Source organism: Harmonia axyridis, chromosome 3, assembly GCF_914767665.1.
Source record: "Harmonia axyridis chromosome 3, icHarAxyr1.1, whole genome shotgun sequence".
In the NCBI taxonomy this organism is placed as follows: Eukaryota; Metazoa; Arthropoda; class Insecta; order Coleoptera; family Coccinellidae; genus Harmonia; species Harmonia axyridis.
The window spans coordinates 36,759,175-36,775,015 of NC_059503.1; positions in this window are offsets into that span (position 1 = coordinate 36,759,175).

Genomic DNA, 15,841 nt, shown 5'->3' on the forward strand with positions numbered 1-15,841 from the left:
AAAGTCAAAAAAATCTTAAAGTTTTTCATGAGTACGGTGTTAGAATCCTGCGAGAACACAATTCAACAAATTTGTTTATAAATGTTGAAAAATGGCTTCAAAAAGAACAGAAGAACGTGGTGTTGAGTATGGACTAGCCACAATCAAACGGCGGTGGTCATGGTGAATATGCCAGAAAAAGAATCAGTGAGAGGATGATCAGTTGTATTTTAAACTTTTTCGATTGGTGTTGTCAGTTTTTGAGCATTTGTTCATCCATACGCCAATTGCAGCCTGGGATATCACATACCTGAATATAGTTGTATGTGTGGTCGCAAAGGTTGTGATTGGCTCATAAATTAACGAGCGCTGGAAGCTCCTGATTTCACGCAAGTACTTTCCTCATTTTTTATTTCATTAGAATTAAAAAAAGCCCTTCCATGTTTCCAGCATATCGAGCACGACATGGTGAAAAATGTGTTTCCCAAAATAAAATGAAAGGTATGGGTTTGTTCCATTGAAGTTACACATACGAGGTCTGGCTATTAAATAACGAGACTGGTTAGGAAAAAGGGTTTTATTATAAAAATTATTCTACATTCGAATGCTTCCCTTCAATATACTCCCCTTTCCTCGCCACACATCTTTCCATACGTTTTTTCCATTGATCGAAGCAGTGCTGGAAATCTTCTCACGGTGCCAAATCTGTCGAGTACGGCTCGTGTTCGAGCACTGGAATGCGCTTACCGCCTACCGGCCAAATACTGCTTCACAGATAAAACACTGCTTCACAGATAGCGCATTGAAGGCACGTGCGTTGTCCTGGTGCAAAATTCACGAGTTGTTCTTCCACAACTCCGTTCTCGCAGTGTTTTCAAAACTGTGTAACGAAGTCTGATTATTCCAATAGGAATGAGCAGGCTCCGTCTAAAGAATATTTCATTATTTTCCGTTCCAATTAATCATTCTGATATATTCCGTAAATAATGGAATTAATTTATTAATTGTTCACCGCAATAATGAATAAGTCCATGCCTCATGTTTTTCATCCGACCAGGATCTCGAATTATCGGATTGAAATAATATAAGAAATTATTGATTTCGGCGTTTTTGCCACCGATATAATTTTTTCCAGATGTTAAATTGCGTTCCGTATAGAGAATTTTCTCGAAAAACGAGGTTTTTGTCGACATGAGGAGTCACGTGGACTGAATTTTTTCACCGTCCCCCACCGAAGTTATAAAAGGGGGTAACCGGCCGAAAATCAGTATTCAGATTCAGATATCAGATTTAGTAGAAATTCAGTTGTATTCAGATATCAGATTTATTAGTAGAAATTCAGTATTCATTCAGATTTTAGAGTTGTTCAGATTGAGATTCAAGTTCAGTATTCAGAGTAGTTAAAAACATTGTGGTTAAAAAGTGAAATCAAGCGGTTTAGTAGTGATGAAATTGGTAATTGAACGCTAGTAGCTCAGAGGAAAGAAAAGATAGAGGTGCCTTATAGCATTTGTTGACATCGCTATAACATTTTTGTTTACAAACACTTATAATGTACTGCGTTGCCATTCTGAGGAAGAAGTAATCTTTTCTCCGTTCTGTGGCATAGATGTTTTGCGAATATTCTGAGGATTTGGCAACACGGTTCTGTTGTTGTTATTGCACGTGTCAACTAGAGGTGCGTTAAGGGTTAACTGTTCATTTTAATTTCACGTTTGTAATCGGCGTTATTTCATACAAGTTTGTCAATTTTAAGTTACATATTGTTAATTTTAATCATGGTAAATACTCGAAAAACATGTATAGTGAGTAAAACATCGGAAATGAAAACCTAACCTATCATAGGTAAGTTCACGTTTTGAGTCCATAGGCGTAGAATATATCTCGTCTATGGCGTAGTATTTGTGAGATATCGAAAACTTAATTCAATGCTAACATTTGTAGGTTTCCTTCAAATAGAGAATTTAGCAAAATATGGTGCCACGTATTAATATTGCAAATGAACAATTTGCCGAAATATGCATATGTTTGTTCCAAACATTTCAGCACCGGAAACTTAATAAGAGGCAGTAAGAGAACCATTGACTACGCCACTGAAATGTTTACCGCCCCTCTAGTTGTCAATTTTGCAGGTTTGTTGTTGTCCTATCTCACTTTATCATCATGCTGTTGCAATTGATTACAATACAACGCTATTTACTTCTAAGGGCACCTCTATCTTTTCTATCCTCTGAGGCTAATAGTCTCAAATTCGTTTCTGGGGCCAACATTCAGGGAAAAATTCTCCGTGAGAATTATTTCGCCGTGAAATATTTAAAGTTGTTCATTCAAGTAATTTCTTCAAACTAAGATCGTGTTCTACATTGTGGAGAGTAAAAGTCCCGCGAAATATTACCAACCAGGGATTTTGTTTCTACCCTCCGCACTGAGAAACGGTGATTTGTTCGACTTCGCAGTGATTCTGCCATTTTCGTCAATCAGCTTAGGTATCTGTTATTTTCTGGGGAGTCCGTTAATTTTCCTTGTTGCTTTTCAGGGGATTTCATTTCATAGAGACATCGAGAGGCTGGCGTACCGGTGGAGTTATCAGCGCGAAATGATTAGTTTTCATTCCTTCTCGACTCCGCATATCCACGTACTCATCTCCATATTATAACCTGGCGCCCGGATCCGACTAACTTGTTAAACGGTTCTGACTGATATTAAATTGGTGAGGTAAGGACACAGTAGTTGTAGACAGTACAAATTATCTCAGTAACCGAATTCAAGTATACATATTGATACAGTCTATACTTTTTCTGATTTACCGTTTTGCTGAGATTTTCTGTATTGTAAAATTGAATCAGTAAACTTATTAATTCTTTTGCGTTGTTTGTTACTTGGTCACCGCTACCATCCTGGGTGACACCGAATCCTGTCTTCACTAAGCTACCCTGGTAAGGTTTGTCAATTTCTCCCTAAAGGCGGCCACTCACGAGTAGGGCTGGGACTTTTTGGCCTTTTTGTATACGAATATTCATTCTTAAATTTATTCGATTATTCGAATAATTCATTCAAACAAATATTCATGCTTGATTATTCATGAGTAGTCATGAATATTCAACTATTCGTTGAATATTCAACGAGTATTCATTGATCATTCAGTGATTATTCAATGAATATTCAGTCAATATTCAGTGATTAAACTCATGTTTTAATGAACCAATTAAATACGAGCGTTTTGATGAGTGAATATACTCTTGACGACGTGGTATAATCGTTTTGGTGTTTCGTCTCTCACCATATTGCGATCATTTCCACAGTAACGTAATTGGACGTTCGTCAAAAAAAAATAAAAGTCAAGCTCAGTGAAATGTCATTGAAATTTGCAAAAGGCAGCGCTACCGCTACAGTTATAGTTCAGTAGTACTCTGGTTTTACGTTTTACCGAAAAAATTGTCATATTTTTATAATCAAATTGTCGTTCGGTAAATGCAGAAATTATTTTTATTACATGACAACGTACAAAATACAATGGATCCTTAAATAGACGCAGTAAAACCTTTGCTGGGACAATACAATCTACATAGACCCATAACAGGTCTACAGGTACAAAAAGAATAATCAAGCGGATTTTGAGAACATCCTTCAAGAATACACTTCGTATTCAATTATACGAAATTTTCAAAAAACTTTGTTTACTGATTCAGTCTTTTTAGAGAAGGATGTTACTCCAGTTGATCTGTGTACATTTTAAAACCTCAGATTTGAAAGAATAGAAAGATTCGTCGGTTCGCAATTCAGAATCAAGCAATATTTGACCACTGAAATAGAGTAATGTCTAGAAATGACAATGCATACGGAATAGGAAAGCAAAACTCTGCAATCGATAAAAGAGACGGTATTAGATTTCGAATGTAGCAACTTATATTATTATTATTAGAACTTTTTATTGCTAAATTCATATTTTAGAATCTTAAATTCCATCTTTATATTTTTTCATTGATGAAATCCCAATTCTATTAATTTTTCTTTGGATCGTTTCTACTATAAAATGAATAATTTTAATTCAATTGTATCTATCAATTTCAATATATGTAATTTCCAGTAATTTTAATATAAATAAAACGATTGGTCCATAGTGAATAAAAAAACCCTGTTTTATTATGTTATTTTCAAAATAACGTGTCTCAGCAGCTAAGCCATTGTTTTAATCATTTCTGAATAGTGAGTTAAGTGATCATTCAAACTTTCATTTGTAACTTCACAAATGATTCATAAATATCCAACTACTCACTGAATAGAAAACTTCTCACTGTATAATCAGTGAATACTCAACTATTCACTGATTATTCATGAATAGAAAATTAGTCATTGATTATTCAACTATTCAGTGAATACTCGACTATTCACTGATTATTCATGAATAGAAGAGTAGTCATTGATTAATTATTCAACTATTCAGTGAATACACAACTATACACTGAATATTCGAATATTCATGAATAATCGAATAATTTAAAATGCATTTATTCGAATAATCATTCAATGAATATTCGAATATTCAAATCATTCATTCATGATTCCCAGCCCTACTCACGAGGCTCCCATAGTCGAGCGTTCGGGTAATTTTACAGTCAGACAGCTCGGGACACGGCCGCACGACCGTAAATCATAAAATGAACTTGACTGCCCTACTGGAATCTCTTCGACGCCTGCTTCCAAACGCTCGAAAAAACGCCTCGTGAGTGACGGGTATAAAATTGGCTGGCGCTCGAGATAATACTGCAAGGTGCTGAAGGGCACTGTCAGAGGCGCGCCGTGACGCAAGCCAGCGTTACAACTGACAAATAGTAAGTCTGGTTAACAGTCTGACCCTCTGGAACGCATTCAGTCATCATGATACCGTTAATGTCGAAAAAAAAACGATCAACATTGACTTGAATTTTGATTTGGATATCTTTGCTTTTTTGATTCAGGGGGATTCAGGCGTCTTCCAATGCATCGATTGCCGCTTTGTTTCAACATCGTATGGAAAAATCCACGTTTCATCGCAAGTAATAATGTTTTTCATCATTCCGGAATCATTTTTTAACCTTTCAAGAAAATCTGAGCAGACCTGTTGACCCAAGAGCTTTTGTTCAGGAGTCAGGTTTTTTGGCACCATCTTCGCACAGACTTTTGTCATGTATAATTCCTCGTGTAAAATTTGTCTAACCGTTTCTTTATCGGCGTTTACAACCTCGGCAATCATCCGGATGTTCATTCGACGACCTGCACGCACAATTTGGTTGATTTTGGTCACTGTTTCCGGAGTTGAAACAGTCTCAGGGCGACCTGGGCGTTGGTCATTTTCAGTGCTTTCTCAGCCCTCTCTGAAGCGCTTACACCACTCAAAAACACGCACACGAGATAGAGAATTGTCCCCATAGGCCTCTTGCAATAATTTATAGCACTCAGTCGTTGTTTTTTTCAATTTAACGAGAAATTTGAGATTGATACGGCGCACTCTAGACGGGCAGTCTCGTTATTTAATAGCCAGACCTCGTAGTGTATGGACATTGCATGAATTGGTCTCTTGCGCGCTCTTCGAATTTCACAGAGAACACAACTCGAAATACACGTATGTGTATCTTTGGTTATTTACACAACGTATCTGCTACAATTTCCGAGTTCCAGGATACTTTCAAACAAACTATTACTGGAAAGCGTTGACTGATCATTTAATATGAATTCTACATCGGTTGAGTACAAGCAGAATTGGAATTTATTATAACTTGATGATTTTCAGAGTTGGAAATGTAACAACACATCCACAATTTGCTCGATTTTGTCGGACTGGGAGCGTGGCGTCTCTTGTAATCCAGCTACTTGGAAGTCTGAATTAGTGGAGGGCTTGTCAAGCGGAGCTCTACGAGACCTTCCCGTATAACGATTCCGTGAATTGTACTGACTGTTCCATCGGCATATGAGACCGTGTGTCGGTGGTTTCAGGAATTGTTGAAGTCGAAGAGGTGCCACTTGGTCGGTGGTACAAATTCGATTTCGAAATTGTTGGTGAGAGTTAATCTCTCAACGACCAGTATGATGACGGGATCGGGCCCGGGACGGGAAGGGTTCATGAGGTCCGCGGGGCTTCCCAGACCTAATTCTTTTAGATTTTTTTTGTTTATTGAATTTATTTCTGCCGACTCATGCTGGTTTTTTCTTCTAGTTAGCATTATTTCCTTTTTAAGGAATTTAAAATAAATTAACTTGAGCGTAAGCTGCCATCTACTGGGAGGTCAACTATTCAGATATCACTATAGGTACCTACAGTTATTTGATTGCTCCTATATCGGTGTTCCGTGGTTGATACTCATAGACGTATGTAGAAATAGGTAATAGGTAGAGATATATGAATAATATGGACTGGTTGTTAGCGAGAGAAATACTGGTGTGTTCACTGATTAGATTCTGCTTAAGATAATGGTGGCGATTCGGCTCGACATGATTCCCTTTTCTTCCTTAAGGTGACGCTATACAAAGAATTGCCCAATCAAGGCATCATTTCAAAATTTTCATTTATTCTACCAAAAGCTTAGAACATTAATGAGAGGAACGGTGATCGCCTTGTAACTGATGCATTTATTTTGATTCCAACCAGCGCCGCCACCAGAAATTTCGGCGTACCGGCAAAATAAAATTTCGCCGCCCTGCTTTGCCTTATTTATCTGAATTTTTTTTGAAGGAGCCTCTGCTTTTCCTCGCAGGCATATTTTCAGTTTCATATCAAATCTTATTTTTTAACTTAAAATCACTTGAAAGTACTATTCTCTATAAGTTCATGAAGGTGCATTTTAGTATTTTCATAATTATAGTTGAGAGCGTCTATTCGATTAAGAAAAATGTCTTTTGGTAATTTTATTATTTTACTACATACTACATATAGTGGTATTTTCACTAAGAAAACATTTTTTACCAAAAAATATGTCTTGTTTTATTAATCGACTGTGTCTAAAAATTTGGCGCCCCGGCAAAATGTCCGGTTTGCCGGTCCTGGCGGCGGCCCTGATTCAAACATTCGTCACTCCTTGTCTGATAGGACACTGTAGCATAATTTGATTTATTTAGAAATTATCAATTGATTCTCGAAAATAGTTTACAATGTGATTTAGTTGAAAATTCTTTCGCGCTTCAAAAAGGTCAATGTTTTTCTCAGTTTAATGATTAAGCTATTGTGAGCTATAGTCTTCATCTTTGAAATGCTTCGATTTCAGTAACATTCAATTCCGAAATAATACTCTACGTATTTCAATTCCTGTGATTAATATAATTCTCTCAAAACTATAGAAACGTTAGTACGATAAATTCGATTCATGAATATTTTATTCAGTACAAATTCACAACTATGTGGGAAAACCCACTGCTCGATCGGAGTAACAATCTATTGTCGCTTATCAGTTTTTTCTTTGATATGTTTGCTGTAATAGTATAATCGGGACGCCGCGATAGTTTTCAATCCTGATAGGCAGAAATACATTGGCGAGATGGCGAGTAGGTACACGATTGCATCAAATATTGAAGTAAAGGTATAGTCGTCCCCTTAAAACATTTGTATTCTAAGGTCCTCTCAATCTTATTTGAACTACTTACTCCATAAAAACGCATGTCCAGATATTCGTTTGATTTGATGCCGCTTTTAAAACTTTATAGTTGAAAATAATATTTACGCTATTATATTGAACTCTGAAGTCGATTCTTTCAGATAATTGGTGACGTGAATTGCTTTTATTGTTTCACCGTTAATACTTGTATGTTATTTTACAGTATTTGAATTTGATGTTTTTTATGTTCTCGTCATAATTTACAGAGGCGTCTCTTTCTAAACAGCCACCCTAGGCAGATACCCTATTTGCCGCCCCAACAGAAATCAAATCTCCATAATGTAAAACTTGAAGGCATTTGTTTGAAAAATATTGTTGATACCACGAGAAAACAATAAGTGCAAACCTTTACAAAAAATTAAATTAAATTTAGGATTGCCAAGCATTCCTTCATAGGAATTACTCGTATTATTGTATCTCTGTACTCAGATATTTTTGACTGGTAAAAAAAGTTTTCTAGCTCGCTGGCTAACTTTTCTACAATCGCCTCCAATCATTTTTCCTAAAGAAAAATATCCTGAAGATTACTCCCGATTCTCATAATTGCTATTTCGTGATTATTCACAAAACTATTTGTGTAACACTTTGGTATATCTACAAATCTGTTTATGAACGCCATTTGTCGAAAATAAGAGAGCTTACTTTCATTATTAAGTAAATTTCAAATTGTCAAGGTAACAGAATACAAAAGGTTCCAAATCCCTACCTAATACATGATCCATAACTCTCTGCCAAGTAGAAGACCGAAAGGCATTTTACGGAACTGAAAAAAAGTATAGGTACAGCAGTATACAGTAAAAGCTGTATACTGCTACGATTCCTCCTTCACAGAAATTGTCCTCAATATTGATTTTATATCTAACCCAGAATCTTTCAACTTATCGAGGGTATTCGAAACATAAGGACCTGACAGGTTACCGTATTTACCTTACGGTAATCTATTCAAAATCTATACCCACCATCCTTCTTTTTCACTCACTTCTTATGTTAATAAGAACAATGTCATCAGTAGTCATCAGTGATTGTCGCTCATACTACAGGAAACTTACTTCTGGAGTACCACAAGTGTCTCATTTGGTGTGACCCTTCAATATATATGTCAAAAACATTGTGAAGTGCTTCAGATTTGATAAATTCCTCATGTATGCTGAAGACCTAAAGATTTTTTCAGATTCGGACAAGCTTCAGGAAGATTTGCATATACTCTTCACGTATTGCGAAGAAAATTTCCTTTTTCTCAATTTGAGTAAGTGCAATTTAATAACATTTCCACACAATAAAAATATCATCCGTGCCTAATATGAAATAAACTGCAATATGTTGTCTAGAGTCTTTGTTATTTGGGTATTTTATATGACTCCAAGCTTATTTTCGATCACCATATTAATTATATTTACAAAAAGGCTAGGCTTCATTATCAGAGTTTGTAAACATTTCCTCCAATGCTAGTCTATACGAGCTCTGTATGTAGCATACGTGCAAAGTATTCCAACATTTGGAACCCATGCTATAATATTTATATCAATCGATTAGAAATGCGTTCAGAATAAGCTCATTAGGTATATAAATAGGAAATTTAATCGAAATAGCTTTAACAACAAGGGCCAAGTTATGAATGATTTGAAATTATTGAATCTTGCAGATCAAAGAATGATGAGAGATGTGAAGTTTATATACAAAATTATAAATGTCTCACATTGCTACGAACTTGTTGGTATGCTCACCTTCAACGTGCATTCATACAACACGCGAAATGAATTTTTATTCCATCAGAGCTCCACCAATTATTTATCAACTAAATTCGCCTATAATTAGATGACTGAGACTCAAGTCATTCAATTCGATATCCAGTCTTATATTAATGTGGATGCTTTTCCACAATTTTTCTGGGATTCTTTATGAATAACGGTTGGACTGTATTGTGAAAATGTTTTCTTTTGTGTTTCGATCTATATTGTAGATACATTGTTGAATTTTTTTCTACTTCTTTGTATTGATAGTTTTTGAGAACCACTGTAACTATCAGTGAGTACATATTTTTGGGTTCGTCCTGTCATTTAGTCCATTGATATGGACCCATCCAAAACTCAAATATTTGGTTAGTTATTTTGGAAGGAGCATACTTTGAAGGCAATCCAATGTGTTTTACTGAATCAGTCATTGAGAAATTCCCGCTAATTTTTTGAGCTGATATTGAACATATGCAAATCATTCGAAAGGATGCAGACATAACTTCAACAATAAGTATTAATTCTCAACGCCGAATATACCAAAATTATTAATTGTAAGTATTAACATTTTTTGAAACAACAGGTAGGAATATGTACATAAATTTCAGAAATTACCTACTACACAAACATTTTATTTTTCGATGCAATTGATATATTATTTCTTCCATTTTTGTATTCCACCAAAAAATCCAGAAAAAACACGAAATATATGTAGGATCCGGTTTATTGTTCCCTCTAAATAATTGGGATGGTCAACCGGATGCTTGGAGACCTATTAGTCTCTTCAAGTGCCAAGGGCATGACAAATTCAATGAATTTACAGGGAACGAATGGTTATTGTACATAATGCACAAAGAATGTGTTATTCTTCGGGGTGTCGAAGAAATGTGTCAGGTCGGTGGTAAAACTTAAGAGATTTATTGGGGGGTTGATAAGGTTCGAAGACAATACGGACATGCCAGATGTGTTTCATCTTTTTTCTAGTCCTTCTAGAATATTCGGTTTCCAGGAATCCGCGAAGATCATTGGGGGCGGTACGGCAAAAGCCCTGATTGGACTAGGGGGATGGTACCTTCCCCTAAGGGTGTGGTCAAACCGAAAGAGATCTATATTCGAGAGAGGGTAGTTCCAATCAGCAGAAAGCACAGTTCAGATTAAACCGAAGACGGGTACAGACGGTACAGTTTAACTCAAATCAAAGACGAGACAAGTTCGGTCGGTCAACTTAAGACGTAAGACGAAAAGACGGTTCGCGGACTAGATTAAGACGAGTCGCGAACAAGTTAAAGACGAGACGACCGAAAACTTGAAGTACGACGAAGACGTTTCGAGTAATCAATTAAACGAAAGTTAAAGACGAAATTCAGTACCGTATACCGTATATTAGTGAGAAACTTGTTATTAGGACGTTATTGGGATCTTCTCAATACTGAGTTTTCACTGTATAATTGTGGCTTTGTAAATAGATGTAAATAATTCAAAAGAGTTTCATTATTACAAATCCAACAAAGTCACGGAGAAAAAGACGAAAGGCCAGGTAATCGAATCATACTTCTAGACGATCGATTAACCCAGCCTACATATATTATATATCACCCAGTATAAGTGGAAATGTAGATCTGTTGAAGGCACTTCAGGAGTAGATTAGAAAACCAATGTATTTAATTACCCCCGCGTTTAAGTTCAAGGCAAGTTCACCTACGTTTCAGCCATCTTAAACATCTATCGCATCAATTCTCGTGCTACACATAAGATCAACTACCATCTGATCAGAAGTCGAAGCCAGCCTGATGTTGATCTGGGGTGAAGTCACATTTCAATCACATGCGTTTTTGTACGACCTCACAGTGCAAAAATAGAAACACACACTCAATATTTTCGATATGGAGAAATCGAAACAAAACACAAAACAGTCCGGTTTATTGACCTTGAGCTCCTCGTATTTACAGACAAAACGAGCATATGATCTTTTGTTTTTCTATGAAGAAAGACCAAAATACACTTTTGGCACGGCATCAAGTTGAAACCGATCCAGGGATCAGTCTTATTAATGTCGGTGTTTTTATTGGAGTAAGGGGGAACCCCAGGCAATGAGGAAATATAACAATTTCCTATTGATTGATGTTTTTTCCAACTCTCTTAAGTCTCTCCCGAATGTTTTAAATGCTTCGGATAATTAGAGCGTCGAGTTACAATCTAGGACCAAGAAATCTCTGAAGATCCTTCCGTAGTTGTACACTACGTGTCAAGGCTATTGACCAAAGTGGCCGTGAAAGCCTCCTAGATTTCAAAAATTATTGTAAACAGGATAAATATTTCAACCAATAGTAAAGGGTGTTTATTCAGACATATAGAACTTTGAATTAACCTCATTCAAAAGATAGTCTTTTGGAATTATAATTTGAATATGATTTCTGACATATGATCTGGCTCGGACGTGCCAATCTGAAGGCTTAATTTTCACTCACTTTTTCCAACATTTGTGGCCGTATATCGGCCATAACGTGTTATCCTCTAAGTGGTCAATCGTTTCGGGCTTATCGGCGTAGACTAGCGACTTCACATATTCCCACAGAAAATAGTCTAGCGACGTTAAATCGCACGATCTTAGAGGCCAATTCAAGGGTCCAGAACGTGAAATTATACATCATGGTTGTTCAATTAAGAAAAGAAAAAGTTAGTAATCATGGCTCTATAAAGGTCTTCATTGACTGTAACGTTCTGTTACATTTCTCTAGAATGTTTGCGACACTCGCCTTTCATGCTCGTGCCACAAACTTCCACACTTGTGAGAAAAGGTGAACTATCCCTGCTTGTTGCACAATATACTATTTCCTACAACTGGACAAATTAGAATAATATGAGTAATGTACCTGATTCAGTTCAAAATTGTCTTCGTTGCATTTCTTGCGTTTCCATAGAAACGACTTTTTAAAAGCTCCACAGAGACAACAGTTGTTGTTTCTGAGCCCAATTTCATTTCAAGGATGGTGTGGGCAAAGTACCATGAGGAATAATATTTCTAATAATAATATGAGCAATACATACTTTTGAAATTCAGTAAACTATGAAATATAGGCTACTTTTCATAGCAGATGTATAGGAAAATACATTTCCTTATTGCGAGGATTTATGACTGAAATAAGGGGCAGTAATCCATTGGAATGTCTAATTGGATTGAGGGCATTATAATTCCCAACTCGTCCATCCTCAGTTTTCGAGCAATCGGTGTAGAACATTGCAGACCCTACAGAAAAACCAACTAAGCATTAGCCTATTGATACAGAAATTTGAAGTTGTAATTTTTCTTAAACTTCTGCATCAGAAGTAGATTGACTGTGACCACCTACATTCAATCAGAACGCAAAAATACGCTTTATAGGCTACACTTTCAGCTCTTGCTGATTTTGATAGCCCATTTGGTGTTCTGAAAAAATACCCAGAGGGGTCAGGTCCATAATATCCTGCAAAGCACCGGTTGGACAAAAGAGTAGTGTTTCTGTGTCAGTGAAACACGCTGTTTTTTATCATTTATCAAGAGCTAGTTCTCCGTCATTGTGTGACGAACCACTGGATGAAAGCTGCGTAGTTAACGATTAGCCGTACAATGGATTTATAGATCTAGTTGGCCAATCTGGTTTGAGTCCCCTACGTATTTTCAACTATCATAAGGCGCATGAAGAGACCTATCTGGCCCTTGCTGATCAAGGCCTTGAGGTGTAAGCTCGAATAGAGTACATAGTTTGGTTTGTGAGGCTTAAACGATGCTATTTATTCTGAGAATACACTACGAGAAACCACTCGTTAGTTGAAGTCAGAGCAGCTTGCATCATGCGATGATCGACCATGTCATCATGCTCGGCCTAAGATCGTCTCAGAACCTGCATCTTAAAGCTATGATTATACATCTTTATTGTGAATGGATTATGTGTTTTGTTCAATGATGCCACAGTACAAGCCATCATGGTCGGCTCCACACCCCTCCTTACCAGCGCATGGTGGATAGACTGCCTCGACGAGATTTTTTGTGTTCTAAAACCTCTTAGAGTTTCCTGGTAAGGTTAGGTTATGTAGAGCAGAAATCGTAAACATATGCAGAAGAAACTTAGATAGTAGTCCCGATCTCATATCTTGATCAATTATATTCTCTCCCGGTTTTAAATGAAAGAAGAAGAGCTTACCGGGTCGTTTTTCATCCTTTGGAATGAAGTTAACTTTCACGTCTCAGCACTCAAGCTAAATGAAGGTGCTATTAAATAAGGGTATAAGCTCTGGAATTTGAAACGATAGCCCTTTCTGAAGCCAGCAACTGAGGGTACATATTATCAATGCCTGTGGGTTTGAAGAATTATATTTCTAGCCCCTCGTCTGGGCGCTGAGATATCGTTCGTTGCTGGCATAGAAGATTTAGGAACCTAGAAAGTGAATCTCTGCACATCATCTATTATAGTCAGCTCATTATTCGCCTCCTTCAGCTATCCCAAATCATTATTATGATCTTTCGATTAATCCTTCTGTTGTTTAGTGGTCATTAGTGTATCCTAAATACCTTGGAAGAGGATTGACCACAACCTTTGCTTAACCTCTTACTATAGTTGGTTATAGCTGTTCTGTATTCAGTTTTGTTGTGATAGATCTAACAGTGGCGGACTTTCATATCTTTACTAGATTTGAATTCCATTTTTTCAAGCTATGGAGGAGATAATTGATTTTGGAGGTACTTTGCAGTCAAATCTAAACCGTTCAAAGAAACGATTCTTCTGAAACATCCACAGCCTTTGCAGCATATCGCTTTGTTGAATCTTGAAAGATGCAATTAATTTATATTATGTAAAGAGCCGCACTCAGAGAAAATTTTTCTTCATGATATATGATATCAGTTTGCCCGAACTGTTTGACAGTCTTTTGATTGTGTTTTTCATGACCCAATGCTCTTGGACTGCCATGACGCCCAAATTTTGTTTAACCTTGTTACCTTATTTAAATTAACCATCAATGCTTTTGACTGACACCACTTTACGCATGTTGAGGACAACATATGATAAGAAATTCGGAGGTTTCTTTTTTTTTATTTGCACACGACGAAATATTACACTTTAAGATACATGTACAAATATTCACCATAAAAAATTTACATGGTTTGCCAAATATAGAAATAAAGGATTAGCTAAGCTAGTCAAATATATAAAATAACACTTAGATGTATAAGAATATACACAGAAAAAGCACATAATCAAATAAACTCACAGTTCCAAATTCAATATAATTTAAAATCACTCAACCTATAAATCGTTTCCTACAAAAGTGACTTTTTCACTCTCTTGTAAAAAACGGTAGGACTCAATTTCTTGTAAGATTCTGGAAGTTCATTATATAGTTTGATACAGGTGTGATTTGGGCCCTGTTGGCTTCTCCCTATTCTGGCCGACGGTATGGCAAATGCATTTTTCTAACGCGTGTTGTAATTATGAAAATTTGAGTTTTGTTGAAATTTCAACCTGTGCTGATGGACAAATTTGAGATAGGTGAGTAGAAAAACTGCCGTGATGGTCAAGATTTTCTCTTTTTTGAAGACTTCTCTGCAACTTTCAGTAGATTCTATCTGAAAAATGGATACTGTCTTCTTTTGATGCAGTAGGACACGCTCAGCATCCGCACTTTGCCCCCACAAGATTATATCATATATGGCTGCACTGTGGAAGGAAGAATAATACGCAAGTTTCGCAACTTCTTTTCCAGCTATCGAAAATCCATGTCGATAATCTTCTGCATGAATTCGTTATATGATTCTTCCAGCTCAGGTTATATTGAAATTCTAGTCCTGAATACTTGATTGATGTCTTCGCCTGGCGTTCTGGTGGGGGTTTCCGAGCTCCTTATCGCTTGCTGCATCCATTCTCATCACGCATACATAGATACATATGTATAGGTAGATGGTAGATGTTTCACGATACAGACTTGGATTCGTCCACGTCTAGTGTGAAACCATTTGCCAGTGGTACAATTATTGTTTGATATTATTGCTACTATATTTAAGATATTAAAACTTTAATGTACGTTTATCTACTCCTATTGAATTATATATGCATTATTCAACTGCTTTTGAGCAATTAATAGTATCTATTAACAAACATCGTGAGTTATAATAACTCACTACTATAACTCACAATAATAAATCGGAAAATATGGATCTGTGCTTCTATACTTCTCTGTTTCTCTCTGGCCGAAAGGGAACATTCCATTATTGTTATTGAGGGGAGGAATGTCAGAGGGAATGTCACTTTAATAATTTTGACGTTTTCAAATTAATTTGATATCTAATTACTCTGAATGTTTTGCTGAAAACGATTAATTCAGATAGTGAAGATGAAATTTTATATAGGTATACATTTTCAAAAGACAAACAGCTAATGTTACCATACAGAATTACTTGCCCGAAAAAAATATAAAGGAGTTTGTAGCAGTAAGGTCATTAAGTCGTCATTTACAGGGAATGTTTTTTTGGTT